Source organism: Heterodontus francisci, chromosome 20, assembly GCF_036365525.1.
Source record: "Heterodontus francisci isolate sHetFra1 chromosome 20, sHetFra1.hap1, whole genome shotgun sequence".
Classification (NCBI taxonomy): Eukaryota; Metazoa; Chordata; class Chondrichthyes; order Heterodontiformes; family Heterodontidae; genus Heterodontus; species Heterodontus francisci.
The window spans coordinates 36,612,735-36,636,004 of record NC_090390.1 but is presented as its reverse complement, the minus strand read 5'-3'; the positions used below and the strand labels follow the sequence as shown (position 1 = coordinate 36,636,004).

Here is a 23,270-nt window from a genome sequence, read left to right as displayed (position 1 = left end):
TATTACCCATTCCTATCTTATCAGTCCGAATGCTGCACTGTAGATTGTATACTGAGGATTACAGACTACTCCAGTGCTGATGTCATTCTGTGTGCTATACTTAATCTCATGTGTTACCCAATCTTGATGCCAATTATCTGATTTAATTTTTTTTGTCTCCTGGGTTACCCAGTCCTAATGCCATCCAGCGCTTTATTTTCCAGCAATCTGCTGATTTCTGTATTGTTTCTCTTTTCAGTTTTTAAGGTCAATTAACCTCTAAAATATTAGCTAATTGAACAGTTTTATTTCTGCACAAAATGAGTGCATTTGAAAACTACTACTTACTAAAGTAATTTGTTCTAATTTAATTTAAAGCTGAGACCAGACACAACACATTTTTCCGAAGCGATTATTTTTGATGGATTCATAATGAAAACATAGCGTGTGCAAAATTCCTGACACAAAACAATGTTGGTATTGATACAGCAGAGCTGCTAAACAGTCGGTATATAGAGAGGAGCTTCTCCCCACTTCAAATACAGGTGCAGAATTCCTGAAATCTTTCTTCTGAGAACATATTTACAGAGTATGATTTCCAAAGCAACTGATAATAAAGCCCCTGGGCAGATGGATCTTATTCTTCAACTAAAAGCAGTAAAAATATACTTGATGTTGTGAAACTGTGCAAACCCAACTGCAACAGCTAAGCTCATTTAAATTCTGTTTTTTTTTTGCAAGTGCCAGTAAAAAAAAGTGTGGAATTGAGCGACTTGTTTCCTAATTCACAAGACTTTTTTTCCCCTCTTTTTTTTCCATTAACTAAAAGCCTTTCTGTCAGGAGAGAATGGTTGGCAACCCTGAGTGGAGTAGAGGTTGCAGTGTTGTACTTCTGAGGAAACTCTTGAATCGAGGCATTGTTTTCTTGAGATATCATACATTTTTCACTGGACGGGGGAGCAGGGCGTAAAAAGGCACCTTGTGTGCAACTGTTGGCAGAGCATTGGAAGTGAATAAGATGTGAATATGGTCTAGGCAGCCCAGCGTTGATCACTATTCAAAGCCCCTCGCAAATGGAGTTAACTCAGACATTCCAAAGTTCTGACACAGCCCAGGGAACTCTGCTTCACAGCTTATCTGAGGTTAGCCTGGTATTTCACATGCTGAATCTGCCACTGAACTTTCACTCACTGTAGTACAATGGCTGCAGTTCAGTCTGCACCGTACCGTCTGTAAAGAGCAGAGCAGTCAGCCCTGGACAGAGGCACACAGTACTTTTTGTGTGAAATTGGTTACAGCTGGAAGGTAAGAGAAAGGCATGATAAGGCTGAATGGATTGTGGATAAATAAGGTGGCTCGTGATGGATTTTAATATTGTTCTCAGATTCTGGACCTGTTGCTTGTTTATTGTATTGGTGGTGGGCAGCAGTATGCTAAGATACAAAACATATCGAACTAGACTGATGTACAAGATAAGGATTTCTGGATCTTGCATTTTTATATTAAAGAACAATTTACTAGGCTTCTGTTTAATCAATGGTAAGTGGTCAAAGAATTACAAAATTACAATGTTGAACATCATGCTGCCTAATACTAGTGGTCCAGTTTCTTTGAATATTAAGAGTTCGACATGCGGTGATCCAGATACTTCACCACAGGCATTGTGCTTTTAACGCCAATAATTCTTTAATTGCTGTGTTAAGAGCAGCATTCTGCTGTTTCTCTTGGAGCATCTCCTACTACTTTAGCAACAATTAATGCATCTGAAATGTTAGTGCATTTTGTAACTGTCAATAAACCTTTTAACTACAAGCACAGATCTTCCGCTTGCTATTCTTATCTAACCACAGTATTACTTGGAATGACTTTGCAGTGTTTACAAGGATGTGTGAAAAATGTCTAATGTAATTCTTGCACCCACACCCTATTTTATCTGGTTAACTACAGGAGAAGAAAACAGAATTATTTTTGCATAAATAGGGTGGGGAGGGCAATGTACAATATCATACGACAAAAAAGGGAAAATGGATGTAGAAACAGCACCGAGGAACAGTTGAAAGTTTTACAGAAAGAGTTGCATAGTGCATTCTCTGGATGGATTCACATTCTTCCTTGGTTTTTATGAATCTGCAGGAGGTATTTGCAATTTCAAAATGAATGTAATTTTCAAATTGGTAGCTCTGATATTGTTTACCAGTTATGAGCCAGTTACCGATTAATTACTGTGTACTAAATTTCATTCATACTTCGTATAAATATATCTGGGGCTCTCAGTGTGAGTACTTAAAGGGGCATTCTCTAAGCATTTTCTTCAGTTCCTACAGCACATCACTATGCCACTTGTGTGTGATGCCATTGTGGAAAAGAAACACACTTCTCATCTGATTGTTTTCTGTCTCAAACAAAAATTTGTTTTTTTAAATGTTGTTAATGAGACCAGTGCCCCTTTTAAGCATTAAGCTTATTCTGCACTTAATTGGTTTATCTTCTTACACAATCAGTTTTGCAGCAAGTTGACTGGGATGTGATTGTAGCAGATACTTGTTGGAAGTGATTCCCCTGAGGGCTTAGGTGGGAATGATAGCATGGACCCCACAGACAGAGTTTCCCAGCTTTTGCTCTATATTCCTTGGTCATTTGTGACTGTCTATCACATCTCATCACATGTACATCTCATGGAAGGAAGGTGGTGTGTGGGACATTTAAGGGATTGCAACTGACGAGCAGTGAGATGATGCTTTGTTCCAGTAAGGTAAGCTACTTCTGATATAATATTATAAGGTGAGAAGTTACAGATGTAAGATTTATAGATTTAAGATAATTGGCAAAAGTACCAGTGGGGTGATGAGAATTTTTTTTTAAGCAGTGAGTTGGAATGAACTGCTTGAAAGGTTGGTGAAAGCAGATTCAATTGTAACTTTCAAAAGGGGATTGGATAAATACTTGAAGAATTTGCAGGATAGGGGAGTGGAACTAATTGGATAGCTCTTTCAAAGAGATGGCACAGGCACAGTAGTCTGAATGGCTTTCTTCTCTGCTCTATGATTCTACGTATAAAATTTTTTCTAATTTTTCCTTGCTGCGCTTTAGAATTTTTAGTCGGCTGTCAGTCTGCTTCTATAAGATTTTACTTGTCAATTTGGCATGTTTTGTCCTCTACATCCCCAGCCAGTTAGCTAATGTAGCTGCCATTCTGATACAAAGGTTTATAGTAATGCAGCCTAAGCAGTGTCTGGAATGTAAGGTTTGAGGCACCACTGTCGCGAACCCTTCCAAATTTGTCATGTGCTATTGTTTAAGTCCACACAGGGAAGTTGAGTATTTATTAGTCTTTTTTGCAGTTAAAGCAGATGTCAAACTGTTTCTTACTGCTATTCATTACTGACATGCCACTGACATAACTCCATTGAGCTGTGGTTGTCAGAGATTGCGATGAACATTTTGGCAGTGCTGTAATCTTAGAAAAAGTCTTTCAGTAACTTTGTCCCACTAGCATTTACCTTAAAGGGATTTTAAATGTTTTAACCCAGGGGTCTGGAACCTTTCTTATCTGAAGAGTTTTTTAAAAATTGTAAAATTAAAAGCTATTAGGAGCTGCAAGACATAAATTCGACATTTCTAAAGCAAATACTTGTCAAATTGCCAAGTGTCTCTGTTGGAATGCATAATTTGCATCTATAAAAAATAAAATACATGTGTTGAATTTATGTATCAATCGAAAAAAAATGAAATTAAAATAGACCTAACTCTGAATTATCATGTTTTTGACTTTTTTTTACTATAATTGTCAGTAAAGTCATCTTTGAACTTTAACTAAAGATGTGTAGAATTAAGACGATTTCTTCAGCTATTAATTCTCGTGATTAAAAAAAAACTTTTAATAACACATTCAGAATAATTTATCATCTCACCTATATTAGAAACAATAATGGTCACAACCATAAAACCTGTTCCTTGAATCAAAGGTATTATCTATAACAATGGTGCAGCTATACCACTCAAACAGGTTTATTGAGAGAACGATGATGTTTTTCGTTAAAATAATCATTTGAAACCGTAAAGTGTAGCATAATGATTAGCCTTTTACCCCACAATAAAAACACAGTTCTTATTTTTCTCGGCTTAATCTTTTTTAGGCTTTTCTCGTGTTAATGTGATCCAACTGGAAAAGGCTGGGAGCCGCAAATGAGACGTTAAAAAGCCACATGCAGCTCCGGAGCCGTAAATTGCAGACCCCTAGTTTAGCCAATATAAAATTGCCCCCTCCCTGTGTGCTACACAATGGAATTTTTTAAAAAATCTGAAATATGCCCTTTATTTTTGGTGTGCTAAACTAAAGACACGGGGTGTGCCTAGTGTATATGAGCTTTTATTTACAATGATGCTATAAAAACATTGTAATTTTTCTTGAAGAGGAAGGGCATTTTCTTTTGATTTGCTGTAAGAAAATAACTACCATCTTCATTGCATATATATCTCAATGCTGGCAGTAATGGAATCTATTTAAATATCAGTTGTTTTCGAATTAAGGAACACTTCTATCAGGCAAGGACAGAAGAGGCATCTGGCACAATAGTGAAGGATGAGCTGGGATTGGTATCCTTTAGTGATGTGAATTTTTGAGGGGGAATGTTTTAGAGATGAATATTGTTTAGGAGCTGCTAATTTGTCCCTTATCATTGATCATGGTTAAACTCGTGAGGTTATGAATAAAGAGTCATTTATCGCTGACCTGCACCTTTTAACATCCTATACCCACATCACAGGTTATTGCTGCTTGTGTGAGTGTCCCACACGTGAAGGACAGATAAGGCCATTTAATAAATGGTGTGGCACCAATGTTGTCCATCTGAAAATTGGTCCCTTGGTTTCCCACAGTCTGAAATCTATCTGCAACAGTACTGTGTGGTATTTATGAAAACATTTTGGACAAGAGGATTTTTGTGGCTGCATAAAAGTCTGGTGAACAGGAGCCTCTGATAACTACTCAACAACAGGTGGCAGGAAAATGGACATTTCACTTTCAAAAATGTACTGCAACTCAATAACCACTTTCAAACCTTTCTGAAGATATTAGAATTCATCTCTAATATAAAAGAGTCAGTGACACTCCAGCAGAGCACTGATTAGAACAAGACAATTAAGAAAAAATCTTATTTCCCCTGTAACGAACTGTAAATTTTGGGGCAATGTTATTTCACTTTGAGTGCTAAAGTAGTCTTCCTGAAACAAGTTCTTGCAGTTTATTCAAAGAATGTTACAGACTCTGAAGCTGTTTGTAATCTGTCCAGTCTCTCTTACTTCTGCTCAATGGCTGTTCTCCGCCCCATTACGTACTTTACGCTAGAGGTGTAGTATAAATGTAAGATAATGTAGAAAATTACAAAATCTGATTCTTGATGTTACAGCCATAAAAATGTCCATCTTTTGAAGACTGTAGAGGACATTAAGAGTTTGAATCCTTAATTAAGATCCTAACACATACCTGTTAATGACAATCCTGTTAAAGGAACATTATTTAAAGGCAAAATTTGTTCAGGCCCAGATACATTCCACATAAATTCTATTGAGGAAAAAAATTGTTGTGTGGGAGCTCATTAGACTGTGGGTTCTGGTCCTTATGCCTGATTCGTGTGCTGTGGTTATAGTAAGGCTTGGCATGTATCTCAGGCTAAGTACTGAGAGTCCTCGAGTAATGAAAACAGAAAGTGCTGGAAATACTCAGCAGCTCTGGCAGCATCTGTGGAGAGAGAAGCAGAGTTAACGTTTCATGTCTGTGACCTTTCATCAGAGAGTTCTCGAGGTTGGGTTATATGCCGCCGTCTCACTGAGTGTTTACAGTATAATTGTGTGGCATAAACCACTTTTCAGATGCATGATTTTTATTTTGCATCTATCCACCTGAACAAATAATTTGTACATTTTAACACTGAGCCAAGGCCCTGTCTGCCCTCTAAGGTGGATGTAAAAGATTCCACAGCACTATTTTGAAGAACAGCAAAAGAATTCTCCCCATTACCTTGGCCAATATTGATCCCTCAAGCAACATCACTACAATAGATGATCTGGTCATGATCACATCGCTGTTTGTAGGACCTTGTTGTGTGCTTTACAAGTACTTAATTGGCTGTAAAGCACATAGGGACATCCTGAGGTTGTGAATGGCGCTATATAAATTCTCTGTGCTTACAAAGCACTTGAGGTGAGTTCGAATGGGAATTATAAGGCAGAAGTGAGTAATTTGTGAACCTGAAGAATGTGAAGATTTTCAGTAGTAACTTCTGCAGCTGGAAACCACTTTTTGAAGCAATTTTTTTCACAACTCATGAATCCTTTTTGAATTCTACATAAAATAACAATCATTGGTCAGGAGAAAACTTGAAGATTATCTGTGCAACAACAACCCAGTAAACATCAGTTGACATGGGTTTACAACAGCTTGCATTTATATAGCACTGAGTGTGATAAGACAAAAACTGACATTGAGCCAAAGAAGAAAATATTAGAAAGAGTGAATAAAAGTTTGGCCAAATTGGTAGGCTTTAAGGAGGGTCTTAAAGTAGGAGGGAGAAAGATCCTGAACAACCTCCTGATTTTTCTGAGGAAGTGATGACCCAAATCAATTGTGCTAATTCCTACAACTTGTTTACTTAGACTTCCAAAACAAATTTGAGTTTTTTTTTAAACGTCCACACAAAATATTACTAATTAAGCTTAAAACTGTTGGGATTCTGAGCATAGTATGGATTAGTGCCTCTAGGGTACAGAACAATGGGTACTGGTTAAAGCAGTAGTGTCAAGGTTGGGGGGCGGGGGGATGATGTACCAAATTGATTCCCCAGACCTTCATGTTGGGATCACTACTATTTCTAATGTATGTCAATGACTGAGAAACTCAATGCAAATTGATAATGCTAAACTAAGAGGGACAGTGGGATTGGAGGAGGCAGCTGAGAAATAACAGAGTACATAAATCACCAGGCCCAGATGAAATGTATCTCTTGCTGTTAAGTGAAGCAAGGGAGGAAATAGCTGAGGCTCTGACCATCTTTTTCCAAACTTCTTTGTCGACAGGCATGGTGGCAGAAAACTGAAGGACTGCTAATATTGTACCATTTTTTGAAAAGGGAGAAAGGGATAGACCAAATAATTACAAGTCAGTCAGCCCACCCTCAGTGGTGGGCAAATTATTGGAAAAAATTCTGAGCAGTATATTAATTATATTTAGAAAGGCACAGATTAATCAAGAACAGTCAGCATGGATTTGTTGAGGGAATGTCATTTCTGACTAACTTGATTGAATTTTTTGAGGAGAGTCGATGAAGGTAGCACATCATGGATTTTAGCAAGGCTTTTGACAAGGTCACACATGGCAGACTGGTCAGAAGAATTACCAGCTCGTGGGATCCAAGGGAAACTGGTACTTTGGATGCAAAATTGGCTCAATGGCAGGAAACAAAGGGTGATGGTCGACAGCTGTTTTTGTGACTGGAAGGCTGTTTCCAATGTGGTTCCGTGGGACTCAGTACTAGATCCATTGTTTTTTTGTGGTATATATTAATGATGTGGGAATGATTAAGATATTTGCAGATTATACAAAAATTGGTCATATGGTTGACAGTGAGGAAGAAAGCTACAGAGAGCAGGAAGATATCAATGGACTGGTCTGGTGGGCAGAAAAGTGGCAAATGGAATTCTATCCAGAGAAGTGCAAAGTAATCCATTTGGGGAAATTAAGGCAAGGGAATGCACAATAAATGGTGGGATGCTGGGAAGTGTAGAGGAACAGAAGAACCTTGCAGTGCATGTCCACAGATCTTTAAAGGTAGCAGGACAGGCTGATAAGGTGGTTAAGAAGGCATACAGGACACTTTTATGAGCTGAGGCATAGAATATAAGAGCAGGCGGTTATGCTGGAACTGTATAAAACACTAGACTACTGCATACAATTCTGGAATAGGAAATAGGACAAGAGGACACTGGTTCAAACAAGTAAAAGGTAACCTTGGGATTGATGTTCAGAAGTTGTTGTTCACGCGGAGAGTAATCAGCACTTGGAATGCACTTTACGGCAGAGGACTGTTTGGTGGTGTCGTAAATAGTGAGGAGGAAAGCCTTAGATTACAGGATGATATAAATGGGCCAGCAAATTGGGCAGAGCAATGGCAAATGGAATTTAATCCTGAGAAGTGTGAGGTGATGCATTTTGGGAGGACTGACAAGGCAAGGGCATATGCAATAGATGGTAGGACCCTAGGAAGTACAGAGAGTCAGAGGGACCTTGGTGTACTTGTCTATAGATCACTGAAGACAGCAGCACAGGTAGATAAGGTGGTTATGAAGGCATATGGGATACGTGCCTTTATTAGCTGAGGCATAGAATATAAGAGCAGGGAGGTTATGATGGAACTGTATAAGATGCTAGTTAGGCTACAGCTGGAGTACTATGTACAGTTCTGGTCACTACACTATAGGAAGGGTGCAGAGGAGATTCACCAGGATGTTGCCTGGGCTGGAGCATTTCAGCTATGAAGAGAGACAGGGTAGGCTGGGGTTGTTTTCCTTAGAGCAGAGAAGGCTGAGGGGGGACCTGATTGAGGTATACAAAATTATAAGGGCATAGATAGAGTAGATAGGAAGAAACTTTTTCCCTTAGTGGAGGGGTCAATAATCATAAATTTAAGGTAAGGGGCAGGAGGTTTAAAGGGGATTTGAGGAAACATTTTTTCACCCAGAGGGTGGTTGGAATCTGGAATACACTGCCTGAAGGGGTGGTAGAGGCAGGAACCCTCACAACATTTAAGAGATATTTTGATGAGCACTTGAAACGCCATAGCAAACAAGGCTACGGGCCAATTCCTCGAAAATGGGATTAGAATAGGTAGGTGCTTGATGGCTGGCACTGACACGATGGGCTGAAGGGCCTGTTTCTGTGCTGTTTGAATCTATGACTCTATGACTCTAGGACTGGAGTCAAAAACCCTGAAATCATTTAAGAAGCAATTGGATGCAGTAATGGTGGAGTGCCTAACTGTTCTGGATGAATAAATTTAGATGGGATGAATGATCTTCCTCGTCTGTAAATACCTTGAAATCTTGAGTAATATAGCTGAAAGAATTGTTGACCAAAGTACACACAATCATCCAAAAATTGCACTGGACTCAATCAGCTCTCAAATATCATAACAAATTTCCTCCAGGCAAGGTACTTTACATTCAGGTTACATATAAAACCACAAAATTGGTGCCTAAGATCCACAGCATAAGACATTTATTCACTTTCTGAATATTTATCCTGTAAGTGCCAATGATTGTCTTCAATAAAAGACACAGACTGCAGACAGATGGAAGAGTTCAGCAGGTCAAGACTTCAAGAGATAAATATGGTTCAGGCTTGTGTAATTATCATCCCATACCCTTTTTTAAAGCAATGACAAGCCTCACCACTACACATAGTACCTTCAACACATGAAGCACCCATCATCCCAAAGACAATCGTTTGTGATTTTAGAAGGCATAGCTCCAATTTTTTTAAAGTATTCATTCATGGGATGTGGACATCATTGGCAAGGCCAGCACTTATTGTCCATCCCTAATTGTCCTTGAGAAGGTGGTAGTGAGTCATCATCTTGAATACAACTGAGTGACTTGCTAGGCTATTTCAGAGGACAGTTAAGAGTCAACCACATTGCTGTGAACCTGGATTCACAGATCGGCCAGACTGGGTAAGGACAGCAGATTTCCTTCTCTAAAGGACATTAGTGACTGAAATGAGTTTTTGCGACGATTCACTAGTTTCATGGTCACCATTACAGATATTATCTTTTTATTCCAGATTTATTCAATTTATTGAATTGAATTTGAACTCGTGTCTGGATCCTTCATCCAGATCTCTGGATTACTAGTCCAATAACATAACTACTATGCTACTGTACCCCATTGCAGAGACATTGAGTGAACTTTCTCATGGGTGTGGAAGAGGCAGGACAATAGCTTAAGAAATGATGCGTGCTACTAAGCAGAGTGTAGCTTTGTCACAGGCTGTATTGTTATTTTGTCATTCTGACCTCATGGAGTCAGTTACAAAATGGAGGCTACTTCATGAGCATGAATAGATGTGTCAGGGTACTTGTCAGTGCAGAGTACTGCAGTATAAGGGTTTGAAAGGGTTTATATCTGGGACAGTGTGAGTAACACCTCCCACTATGATGTTGCGAGAGATCACATGTGAAGGAGACTTTAGGAGAGAAGCAGCAGCAGAACCATCAGAGGAGTTAGACATGTTTAAGGAAAGTGTATATCGTTTCTGAAATGTAATAAACAGTTATGGTTCAACCTTACTGAAGACTCAGAAATCCATGTGAGCCAGACTAAACCAAACATACAACAAGTATGCTACACACAGTTGAGTGATTTTGTGAAAGAGATTTCCGCTCTGTAGAGCGACAATTGATCTCATCCAGACTTCTGTCATTGCCATTAAGTACCCGATAACAAAAAGGATACAGCTTAGTAACCATCAGTCAACATGATTTAACAACAATAGCAATCTGCATTAAATAGCACAGAAGCATATTGAGACCATTGTCATATTTGCCACTAATTGTATTGTGCTGCTGATGTTGCTGCTCAGTTACGGGTTTGGTTCGAAGAGATGGCATAATTCAACCATGGCTTCCTTGGTGAGATGCAGCCTCAGTCAACTTGAGATTCAAATTAAACTTTAGAAGATTAATAAGGTAGATGTGCTTCTTATTGCAGTCACCTCTTGATGAATTGTGTCCCATGTCCCATTAATTTGTGAATTTGTACAATCAGTATGGGTAAATTTTGGCTTCCAGCCAGAACTGTGGGGGAGGCTTGGCTGCAAGCCGATTAATGAAAAGAAAAATTGCAGCCAATTTTAAAACAGTGTAACCGTGTTGTGAGGTGTTACGTTTTACATTAAGTCTTGGCCTGGACTTGTTTGATTTGCTATTTGAGTGTCAATCTGACCTTAATGTTAAGATTGGTCATACTCGTTATTCAGTCTTAGTCTGGGCTTGCTGCTCCTGTTCAATCTTGGTTTGGGCTTGTGTGTGTTTAAATTGTGGACAAGGCAGAAACAATGGCCTAAAAATCCATTCTCATTGCACCTATTTTACAGGTATAAAATGGGAGCCTTAGCATCCAATATGGTGGACAGTGTGCATATTTTGCTTGAAAGCGCACTACCCGCCATATTGATCAAGAGTTAAGTATAGGCTTCCATGGCCCATGCCTGATACAGGCATCGTTTCTTTGCATATGCAGATAGACAACCTCATGCTTGTTTCAGTACCCCTTCCTGAAATTGGGTTGCCTTGTACACAGCTAGCCTTCGGCCAGCTGTGTGTAGGATAACCAATTCTACATGTGGCCTAACCAATGGTGATTAAAAATATTTTCTGAATGTGGAACCAGCAGGAGCTGGAGCTCTCTCCAGAGAACCGTTGCCGGCAACTGCTAGGGCCCATCCCATTTGCTTTCATACCCACTGCACCCCATCCCCTCCCAGGAACTACCTGAGGGCAGCTGCCGACGATGCAGTGACCTGAAATTTACATCGGCTTTGCCGCAAGCTGCCTGAGGCCGTGCAGCAGATGCCACAATATCGAGTGGGCCTCAGGCCTACCTGTTCTGGTGCACGATTGTTTCCTATGTTTAGTTTGTGCAGGCTGGTGCTGTTCAATTTCACCGTCAATACACCTGCAAATAGTAATGGGAATTCTGATTTTCCCTGACAAAATACAATCATTATTTAATGTTATTTTCCCGTATTGTCCATTTGTGCATTGGCTGTGCAGATATCACAGTTTTGCAGACGTAAGACACTCTGTGAGGTCTAATGTGAATGGTTCCTTCCGTTGCCTGGATGCCCTTTTCCTGTTCTAGCATTCTTCTTGGCCCTGAAATTCCTGCTGGCTTCTACCAGTCTCTGCTAAAACTGTTGCAGGTCACCAGAGAAATCGCTGCAAAAAAGGGGAAAGACCCAACTACATGAGGTTGCCACTATTTCTGAGTTTCTGAAGAGCCTTGTAAGTCTCCATCTTTTCGCAACAAATGATGGACTGGAATGGAACTGGGCGTGGGGATTGCCTAAGCCAGGAATTCCCACTCCTGACCATGAAAGGGAACCTGGTTGGTACACTAGGTGAGGTGAGGCACACTGGCCTTCACAAGGGCACACATGAGCTGTATTGGCCAGGTGAAGTCAAGGCCTGGATATTTTTACTAAAACATTCTTGATTGACCACCTAGCTCAGGGGTAGATTCGGCTTACGAGGAAGATAGCATCCTGGATTCCAGGTACATTAGGCAAGCCAGGTGCCAGACCTGTGTCCAAAGTGGCGCGTGCATTCACCCACCTGCTTTGTGAAAATTGAGTACCTTCTTGGTGACCCGACAAAATCTGGTGGAGGTGGAGGATCAGTGCTGGAGTGTGCTCAATGTGGCACTATGCAGCTTATGGAATCTCTGAGCCTCTTTTTATTTGCTCATGGGATGTGGATGTCAGTGGCAAGATCAGTGGATTGGATTTTACCAAGCCCCCGATGTCTTGGTCCAATGGTGGTGAGCCTCCCTGGCAACCCCCCTGCTGCTAGGCGACGGGATCTGAGTTTAAATATTTAAATTAATAAAATGAATACATTTAAGTGGACTTACCTTCAATCTTCCGGGCCTGCCGCGATCTTTGGCGCAGCAGCCAGCACTCCCGTGCCTTCAATTCCCCGTCCGGGGAAAGGCGGTGTGATGCTGGTGGGCAGGGGGGCGGGGTTAATATTTTCTGTCGGGGGGGAGATGGGATCAAATAAATGTAATGGATGTAGGGGATGGTGAGAAGGGGTGAACTCTAAACTTTGTATAATCTTTGCGGGGGCAGGGGGAAGGTCACATTTAAAAGGTAAGTGTTTTGGGGGGGAAGAGCAAATAATTAATGTAAATGTTGTGGGGGTGGAAGAGGGATGTTAGAAATTTATTGTATATTTTTTGCGGGCATACTTCTTTAAAAATTTAAATGAGCCATCAGGGCTGGCTGCTCTTCAAAAAATGGCACCAGTGCCTGTGCACAGGCTGCTGATCCCATCGCCGGGAACCGTCAGCCCGCTCCTCCACATGACTGGGGGGGTGGCATGGGGGGTGCTCGGGCCGCCCTGGCTGGTTAAATGAGCCGCCGTGCGGGAGGTCATGGCAGCTCTTTAGCGGGCAGGCTGCCATTTTTTGAGTTTGACGCCAAGATCGGCGGCAGGCTCTTAAAATCCAGCCCAGTATTTATTGCCCATCCCTAATTGCGCTTGAGAAGGTGGTGATGAGCCAGCTTCTTGAACCACTGCAGTCCTTGTGTTGTAGGCGTTGGTAATAGCCAGAGTGAAGGGAATACTGATGATGTGGCATGTACGTGTAGACTTTCTCAAGAGAACGTGGGCATCTCTTTTAATGACGACTGCAGCCTTTTTTAAGGGATTAACATGAATCACAGAGCTGGAAGTTAACCTGCAGGCCTGCTTTTTCTGTATAGCAGCTTGGAGCACATTAGTGTCTGAAAATACCTGCTGGAATGGCTACACTGGCGCACTTTTGAGTTCTGAATCTTGGAATGGAGCTGAGAGTGTCTGGAATAATGGGGCTGCTTTGTCTAGAATGAAGCATTGCCCAGTGCACATTACGTGAAAGGAGTTCTGTTTTTGTAATCACAAAACATACGCTTCAGGCAAAAAATTTTGCTGAATTTACTAAAAATGGTAAACTTCAGATTTAGAATCTGATACATGTACCTGGGGCCCTGCTGGCTCAGTGGACATAAATCTATAATGCTTCATGTCACTCGGTCGTATAAACCAGGAAAACTTTAGGGTGAATACCAGTTGTATGTTGAACTGGTTAGTCCTGACTACAATTGTCCACAGTCTCTCCAAAAAAGTGGAAAAGAAAATCCAAGTTTATACTGTTACTTGCTGCCCACTGATCAATGTCAGAAGTATGCAAGTGCAGTTGTTGGGCAAGTTAGTGAATAGCGTCAGCACCCATGGAACTGTAGACTGGGACAAATTGTTATCTTCAGCGGAGGAATAATTAGGAGAGGAAATTAGAATGGAGAATCAAAAACAAAGCAAAGCAGGCCTGATCCATTCACGTATGTATTTTGGCTGCCTCTCAGGGCCTGAAGCAATTCCTTCAATTTTCCTTTCTTTTTGCTCTAGCCCCCTCTGGAGCCATTGTCTTCTGTCTCCTTCCCTCCTATCACCTCTTTCCATTGCTCCATTCTTGTGTACTTTGCCCTCCCTTCAATCTCTACCGCCAATCCATCACTACACCTTTGCTTTCCTATTCTGCTGCTATCATTCCAGGCTTGAACACCTACCCCGCATACCCCCAACCTTGCCAGTCCATACCATCCTGCACCCCACCCCTAGCCCCCACAACCCTTCAACACAGCTACTACCCTCTGCCTCCTGTGGAATTATCATTAAAGCCACGACCTTACCATCCATGACTTTATTATGGATGACTGCAGTGAACCTCCTGGCTTAGACTGAAACTTGATTCATGGGTGGTGACACCTTGCCCCTCACTAAAGCGTTCCTATCTGGAGAGGTTCTTCATCCACAAAGGTATTCAGAGAGCGAGAGAGAGACAGAGGGAAATGTCCCACTCCAGAAAAGTATGCAAAATCTGCTCCGGTTGCAGTCGATGGGGGTCGAGGTCAAGGAAGACCTCCAAGAGGTGAAGAGCCAGCAGGCATCGCTCTTTGCCAAGGAAGCCTCCAAGATCATCTTCCGGTTCAGAGTCCGCTCCATCGAGCAGGATGAGACATGCTCGCGTTACTTCTTCCAAAAGTTACACACAGAGAGCTCTGTTATCAGCAGCCTGAAGGAAGAAGATGGCTCGGTAACGTTTTCGCAGTCCGACATACTAAGGATCAGCAAATCCTTTTAGGCTGGGCTGTATGACGCGAAGCCCACAGACAGCAGAGCCTCCCAGTCCTTCCTGTCATCTATCACAGAGGTCTTAGATGACGGCAGGAGGGAGAGACTGGACAAGCCGCTAACTCTGGACGAGCTGACAAAGGCCGTCCAGTCGTTCGAGACGAGTAAAACTCCCGGAAGCGACGGCTTACCGGTCGAGTTGTACTCGGCCCTGTGGGACTGGGTCGGCCCGGACCTGCTGGAAGTATACGAGAGTATGCTCCTGGCCGGCAGCATGTCAGAATCCATGAGGAAAGGCATCATCACCCTCATTTACAAGCAGAAGGAGGAGAGGGCAGAAATCAGAAATTGGCGGCCCATCTCACTGCTTAATGTTGACTGCAAAATTCTGTCCAAAGTCATAACCAGTCGAGTCAAGTCTGCTCTGGAGTTGGTGATTCACCCTGATCAGACCTGTACTGTACCCGGCAGGAAGATCTCTGATAGTCTCGTGCTACTCAGGGATACGATCGCCTATGTACGGGACAGGAGGGTGGACACCTGTCTCATCAGCCTGGACCAGGAAAAGGCTTTTGACAGGATATCGCACACCTACATGATGGACGTGCTTTCCAAAATGGGGTTTGGGGAGGGAATCTGCAATTGGATCAAACTGCTCCACACAAACATCAGTGGCGCAGTCTCAATCAATGGGTGGGAATCGGAAAGTTTCCCGATCCAATCTGGAGTCAGACAGGGCTGTCCTCTCTCTCCGGTCTTGTTTGTTTGCTATATTGAACCCTTTGCTGAGTCTATTCGGAAGGATGCGAGCATAAGAGGGGTGACAATCCCAGGCAGCGGAGGCACTCAGGTGAAAACCTCCCTGTACATGGATGACGTCGCCGTCTTCTGCTCGGATCCGCTGTCCGTGCGCAGACTGATGAGCATCTGCGACCAGTTCGAACTGGCCTCGGGAACCAAAGTTAACCACGGCAAGAGTGAGGCCATGTTCTTTGGGAACTGGGCTGACCGATCCTTTGTCCCCTTCACCGTCAGGTCACTATCTGAAGGTGCTGGGGATATGGTTCGGAAGGGCCGGGGCGTTCACCAGAACCTGGGAGGAGCAAGTAGCCAAGGTACGACAAAAGTTGGGCATGTGGGGGCAGCGATCTCTCTCCATTGTGGGTAAGAACCTGGTCACCAGGTGCGAGGCGCTCACGTTGTTGCTGTACGTGGCGCAGGTCTGGCCCATACCCCACTCCTGCGCTGTGGCAGTCACCCGAGCCATTTTCCGCTTCATCTGGGGATCTAAAATGGACCGGGTCCGGAGGGACACGATGTTCAAACCTCTGGCTAAGGGCGGGAAAAATCTACCCAACGTGGCCCTCATCCTGATGACCACCTTTGTGTGCGGCTGCATCAAGCTGTGTGTAGATCTCCAGTACGCAAACTCCAAGTGTCACTACGTGCTGAGGTTCTATCTGTCCCCGGTGTTGCGAAGGATGGGCTTGGTCACATTGCCGCAGAACACTCCATGCAGTTGGACCGTGCCGTACCACCTATCCTTCGTGGAGCAGTTTCTGCGGGAAAACACCTTCGACCACCGATCCATCAGGCAGTGGTCTGCACGGAACATCCTCAAGGCCCTACGGGAAAAGGAGACGGGGGATCCTGTCGGATGGTTCCCCGAGCAGACCGCCAAAGTCATTTGGCGGAATGCCTCATCACCAGAACTTTCAAACAAGCACCAAGATGTAGCTCGGCTGGTGGTGAGAAGGGCCCTCCCCGTCAGATCCTTCATGCACGCTCGTAGTCTCGTCCCCTCCGCACAATGCCCCCGCGGTGGCTGTGGTGGGGAAGAGACGGTCGCCCACCTCCTCCTGGAATGTGTCTTTGCAAAGCAGGTGTGGAAAGAGATGCAGTGGTTTTTGTCGAGGTTCATCCCAAGCAGCTCTGTAACACAGGAGTCTGTGCTCTACGGGCTGTTCCCAGGGACGCACACCGAGACAAACATCAACTGCTGCTGGAGGACTATCAATTCGGTGAAAGACGCCCTTTGGTCTGCCCGAAACTTGCTGGTCTTCCAGCGCAAAGAGTTGTCCACCACCGAATGTTGCAGACTGGCACATTCCAAGGTCCAGGACTACTTGCTGAGGGACGCACTAAAGCTTGGGGCAGCCACAGCAAAGGCTCAATGGGGAAAGACCACAGTGTAAGGTCCCCCCACCAAGCTGAATGGAGGGGCTGGACCCATGGGAAACCCCTCGAACTGTATCGTGAAAATTCTGTGTGCTGTAAAATGTAAAAATGAATATGGCATGACAAATGTGAAATGGAACGGTTGTGAGGCAACTCATGAATGTAATGAAGGAAACTGATCTCCCTTGCAATGTTTGAATTTTTTGGTGCTGTTTGGAACTGTTTGCAAATGTATTTTTTATAGATTTTTAGGAATAAAGTATATTTTGGAAATTTAAAAAAAAGTTCCTATCTGGCTGTACTTTTCACTTGTCCTGCCACAATCACTGTACTGTCGGTGTGGCCTTCATCACCAAGTCACACCTTGGTCTTTGGCCCCCACATCCTTTGAACATCTCACTTTGTTGCACCTCTCTTGCCTCTCCTTTAAAGTCTTTGTTGTCTACCGTTCCCAAGCTCCACCCTAAGTTTTTCAGAGTTATCCTTCCTCCTTTCCTCCCTCAGCCTCTGCACTGAGCAACTCCTCCATTCCTGGTGATTTCGTTCTTCATCTCAGCTTCCCTTGCCCTCTCTCTGAATTTATTGCTCTCACGTCTGCCCTAAGCCTCACACTCCATATAAACCCACTTGCCTTAATTTGCAGTCACCCTTTCAACTGTTCCATCTCCCATGTCCTCTCTACCTCTATTCTACCTATCATGGAAAAGGACATTTCGGACCACGTCTTTATATATTTAATCTCTTTTAAACAACAGATTAGAATTTAAAAACTGATATATTCAAATTAAATGATATTCACATTTTAAAAAAAAAATTGCATACCTGAGGATTGTCCATAATTTCAATACAATTCTTCAGTAATTTTTGCGGCATGCAGCAACACAGATTTAAATTCTAGTTGTTGAGATTGGTGTGGACTTGCATGTTCTTCACACAGCTGCATTACTAAGAGTTGTAAATTGATAAGAGGGAGGTATTCACCTGTGATAAGAAAAAATCCTGTAAACTTGAAGTAAAAAAAAAGCACAGAAAGTGCCGGAAAAGCAGAACAAGTGAGTACGAAAGGAAAATATAGGTTGGCATTTCAGATGGGACCCTTAATTAGAACTGACACAATCAGGCTGGAGAAATCCTTTATAGGATTTACTAAAGTGCAGTGAGGAGGGAAGGATGATGTTGATATATCTGACAGCTTTTTACAGCATAGGGCATATATTTCATTGTCACAAGCTTGGCTGCAGTTTTTTCATTGCCATATTTTTCTTGTGCTTGCTCCCTTTGTTCTGAAGTGACTTTGATCACTGCTCCTGGATGGAATTTTCTCATTATGTTAATATCCTTATTGACTGACATAACTGGCTTTCTTTAGAACCTTTGATCATTGAGTTTTTTTTTGTGTGTGTTTTGATTGCTGTTTTATTCTTGAGGAACTTTAATGTTTCAATGATCAGACATGCTCAGGTTAGTGTGGCTGCAGGTCACCCAGTGCAAGGGGAGCTTGAGGGTGAACGTTCTGCTTCTGTACACTTGTTGCACATGGCTAAGCTGCGTAAGGGCTACTCAACAATTTCTGGCTCCAGATCTTTGGCCACCCAGTGTGGGGTGGGGTGGGCGGTGTGCAAGCAAGTCAGAGAACCTCCTTGTGGGTCTGCTCCTGGGGGTTTTCCAAATTGGTCACCTACAAGGCCAGGTTGGACATGGTTTTTGGGGTTGGGCACTCTGGCTACTTGCTTCTCTTCCACAGTCTTGTCTACTCCTGGGTGGCCGTGCAGAAGTTGCACATGGAACTCACTGCCTGAAAGGGTAGTAGAGACAGAAACCATCAACTCATTTAAAAGGTGTCTGGATATGCACCTGAAGTGCCGTAACCTCCAGGGATAAGGACCAAATGCTGGAAAATGGAATTTAGGCTGCGTGGTTTGTTTTTCAGTAGGAGCAGCAGAGTGGCCTCCTTCTGTGCCGTAAATTTTTCAATATTTTCTAAATATTCTAAATATCTGAAAAGAAGGAATGCACAGAGATGTGGTGGTGGGTGGGGGGGGGGCGGTGGCTGGTGGTGGGGTGTGCAGAGGTGCAACAGTACGTGAATTGCTCCTTAGGAGAGCCAGCAAGACATGATGGGTCGAATGGCCATATAGTGCTTTGAGACTTTGTGCCACCAGTGGGTACCACAGGAGCTAGACTGTATACTGGACCTCGGTGATATTATTTAAGTTTGTAAGTTTCCTTTGTCTTTTTTTCACCAATTAGTTCCTTTATCGGTTGTGCGTCTCTGAAAAAGGGGGGCCTTTTGTTTTTTGTTTGATGCTGGGGCAACCCAGTGTTTCCTTATTAGTTTATTTAGGCATACTCATAACTCTGATCTTACATTTAAAGAAAGAACTTGCATTTATATAGCTCTTTTCACAACCTCAGGATGCCCCATCTGCTTTACATCCAATAAAGTACTTTTAAGGTGTAGTCATTGTTGTAATCACTTAGCAGGGCACAGAATAATCAAGGACAGTCAGCATGGATTTGTTAAGGGAAGATCGTGTCTGATCAATTTGATTCAATTTTTTGAAGAGGTAACAAGGAAGATTGATGAGGGTGGTGCAGTTGATGTGGTCTACATGGATTTTAGCAAGGCTTTTGACAAGGTCCCACATGGCAGACTGGTTAAAAAAAATAAAAGCCCATGGGATCCAGGGAAATGTAGCAAGCTGGATACAAAATTGGCTCAGTGGCAGGAAACAGAGGGTAATTGTTGATGGGTGGTTTGCGACTGGAAGGCTGTTTGCAGCGGGGTTCCGCAGGGCTCAGTGCTAGGTCGCCTGCTATTTGTGGCATATATTAATGATTTGGACTTAAATGTAGGAGGCACGATCAAGAAGTTTGCAGACCACACAAATATTGGCCACGTGGTTGATAGTGAGGAGGGAAGTTGTAGACTGCAGGAAGATATCAATGGACTGGTCAGGCGGGCAGAAAGGTGGCAAATGGAATTCAACCTGGAGAAATGTGGGGTGATGCATTTGGGGAGGTCAAATAAGGCAAAGGAATAAATGAGAGGATACTGAGATGTGTAGAGGAAGTTAGAGACCTTGGAGTGCATGTCCACAGATCCCTGAAGGTAGCTGAACAAGTTGATAGGCTGCTTAAGAAGTTATATGGAGTCCTTTCCTTTATTAGCCGGGAGGTTATGCTGGAGTTATATAATACGCTAGTTAGGCCACAACTTGAGTACTGTGTGCAGTTCTAGTCACCTCCTAACAATAAGGATGTAATTGCACTAGAGAGTGTACAGAGGAGATTTACGAGGATGTTGCAAGGACTGGATAATTGCAGCTATGAGGAAAGATTGGATAAGCTGAGATTTATTTCCTTGGAACAGAGGAGGCTGAGGGGGGGATTTGATTGAGGTGTACAAGGTTGTGAGGGCCTGAATAGAGTGGATGGGAAGTACCTATTTCCCTGAGCAGAGGCGTCAGTGACTAAGTGGCATAGATTTAAAGTGATTGGTAGAAGGATTAGAGGGGAGATGAGGAGAGTGGTAGGGGTCTGGAACTCACTGCCTAATAGGGCAGTAGAGACAGAAACCATCGACTCATTTAAAAGGTGTCTGGATATGCACCTGAAGTCCTGTAACCTCCAGGGATATGGACCAAGTGCTGGAAAATGGAATTAGGCTGGGTGGTTCGTTCTTCAGTAGGAGCAGCAAAGATGGGCAGAGTGGCCTCCTTCTGTGCCGAAAATGTTTCTATATTTTCTAAATATTCTAAATATCTGAAAAGGAGGAATGCACAGAGATGTGGGGAGGGGGGGTGGAGGAGCAGCAGTACGTGAATTGCTCCTTAGAAGAGCCAGCAAGGACACAATGGGTCGAAGGGCCACCTTCGGTGCTGTGATGATTCTATGATGCTATTCCACTTTATCGGAAAAGCGGAAGAAAAATTTGCGCGCAAAATGGTCGCACAAACAACATGAGATAGATGAACAAATCATCTGTTTTCAGTTTTTGTCGAGGGATAAATATTGACAAGGACACTGGGAAGAATCACCTGCTGTTTTTCGAATGGTGCCATACAATGTTTTATGTTCACGTGACAGAGCAGGCGACACCTCGATTTAATATTACATCCGACATTAGTGATCAGAAAATCGCTTGCTGTCAAAGATTATCTTGACTTTTTTTTATACGGATTTCTCTTCTCTTCAAAAGCATTTTGTTTTGTGTGTACCCCTGCATTTATCTGGTGCCCATTCCTTCGTTACTGTGTAGTTTGTATACTGAAGCAAGCCCTGTATAAAATGTAGAGGCTTACTTTACCTGTCTGTCTTGTTTTTCTACTTTCTGCTGCACTCAGATCATATCTTCTGTCTAGTAAGGATGATCATTTGAGTAACCTCTAGCTTGACTGAGCTTTGAAGGGCCTGAAATTAGAAAGCTTAACTTTTGGCTGGCAGTGCACATGCTAAAAATATGATAGTTCTTTCCCACTCCCCTTAGAGTAGGCGAAACCACTCTATGCGGTTATAGAATTGCTTCACCTACCATCAAGAGGAAAATTTAAAACATTCAGTGAGTTAATCCACTGTCAAATCAGGTCATTTTTAGTTCTGATTTAGGTTCAGCATTAACCTAATATACAAGCTCTTTTACAAGCTTGACGAGTTAGGAACTCACATCCTTTGAGCCTTGGGTGTGGTAGATATTTGAGCTAATAAAATACTGTATTTCTTTTTATTTCTTTGACCTATGCACCCAACAAAGTTCATTTGTGGAATTTCAGAAATGCAATTATTGCTCTACTCTGAGCTGAGCTGAGTTTCAAACCCCACAATAACCATCACTTCAGATACGTTTTTCCAATTCTGCAACATGATTCAACTTTGATCCCCTCTCACTACAAATGCCACTTCCAGCCTCCATTGCCACAATGCCCTCCTGAGTTCCACCCTTCATATGTTGCAATTTGTCCAAATCTCCACCAATTTGAAATCTTATCCCACCCTAATTTCTGCTCTCCTATCAATTCCATCCTTACTATAGAATTAAAAATTGGCTGCAGCACAGAAGAAGGCTATTCATCCCATTGTTCCCATGCTTGCTCTTTGCAAGAGCAACTCAGCTAGTTCCCCTCCCTTGCCCTTTTCCCGTAGCTCTGCAATTTCTTTCTCTTCAGGTGTTTTTCCAATTTCCTTTTGAAAGCCACATTTGAATCTACCTCCACCACACTGTCAGGTAGTGTATTCCAGATCCTAACCACTCGCTGCGTAAAAAAAAGCTTTTCCTCCATGTTCTTTTGCCAGTTACTTTAAATCGGTGTCCTCTGGTTCTCGACACATCCACCAATGGGAACAGTTTCTTTCTACTCTGTCCAGACGCCTCATGATTTTGAACACCTCTATCAAATCTCTCCTCAACCTTCCCTTCTTTAAGGAGAACAACCCCAGCTTTCCAATCTGTCCATGTAAGTGAAATCCCTCATCGCTGGAACCATTCTTGTAAATCTTATCTGCACCTTCTCTAAAGCCTTCATATCCTTCCTAAAGTGCGAAGCCCAGAATTGGACACAATATTTCAGTTGAGACTGAACCAGTGTTCATAGAATCATAGAATCAGAGAAATTTACAGCATGGAAGGAGGCCATTTGGCCCATTTTGTTCGTGTCAGCCGACAACTAGCCATCAAGCCTAATCCCACTTTCCAGCTCATGGTCCCTAGCTTTGTAGGTTACTGTGCTTCAAGTTCATATCCAAGTACTTATTAAATGTTATGAGGGATTTTGCCTCTACCACCATTTCAGGCAGTGAGTTCCAGATCCTCACCATCCTTGGGTGAAAGAAATTCCCCTCGAATCCTCTCTCAACCTCCTACCTCTTACCCTAAATCTATGCCCCCTGGTTATGGAGCCCTTAGCCAAGGGAAATAGGGCCTTCCTATCCACTCTATCTCGACCCTTCATAATTTTATACACTTCAATTAGGTCTCCCCTCAGCCTCCACTGTTACAAAGAAAACAACCCTAGCCTATCCAATCTTTCCTCATAAGTAAAATTCTCCAGTTCAGGCAACATCCTCGTAAATTTCCTCTGTACCCTCTCTCGTGCAATTACATCTTTCCTATAGTGCGGTGACCAGAACTGCACGCAGTACTCTGGCTCTGGCCTAACATCTGCTTTGTAC

At 42.8% G+C, this 23,270-nt stretch overlaps 1 protein-coding gene across 3 annotated transcripts in view; it reads left to right on the top strand.

The window, feature by feature from the left end:
* Positions 1-1,206: 1,206 nt before the first annotated feature.
* The window catches only part of LOC137380572 (1-phosphatidylinositol 4,5-bisphosphate phosphodiesterase epsilon-1-like), a 462,747-nt gene continuing 440,683 nt past the window's right edge, over positions 1,207-23,270 (top strand). For 2 of the 3 annotated variants that reach the window (XM_068052603.1, XM_068052605.1), the window contains exon 1: positions 1,207-1,284. The gene's annotated coding sequence lies outside the window, so the exon portion shown is untranslated. Of the gene's footprint in view, positions 1,285-2,016; positions 2,116-23,270 lie in introns of those variants that run through there. The other variant, XM_068052604.1, reaches the window with a different exon arrangement.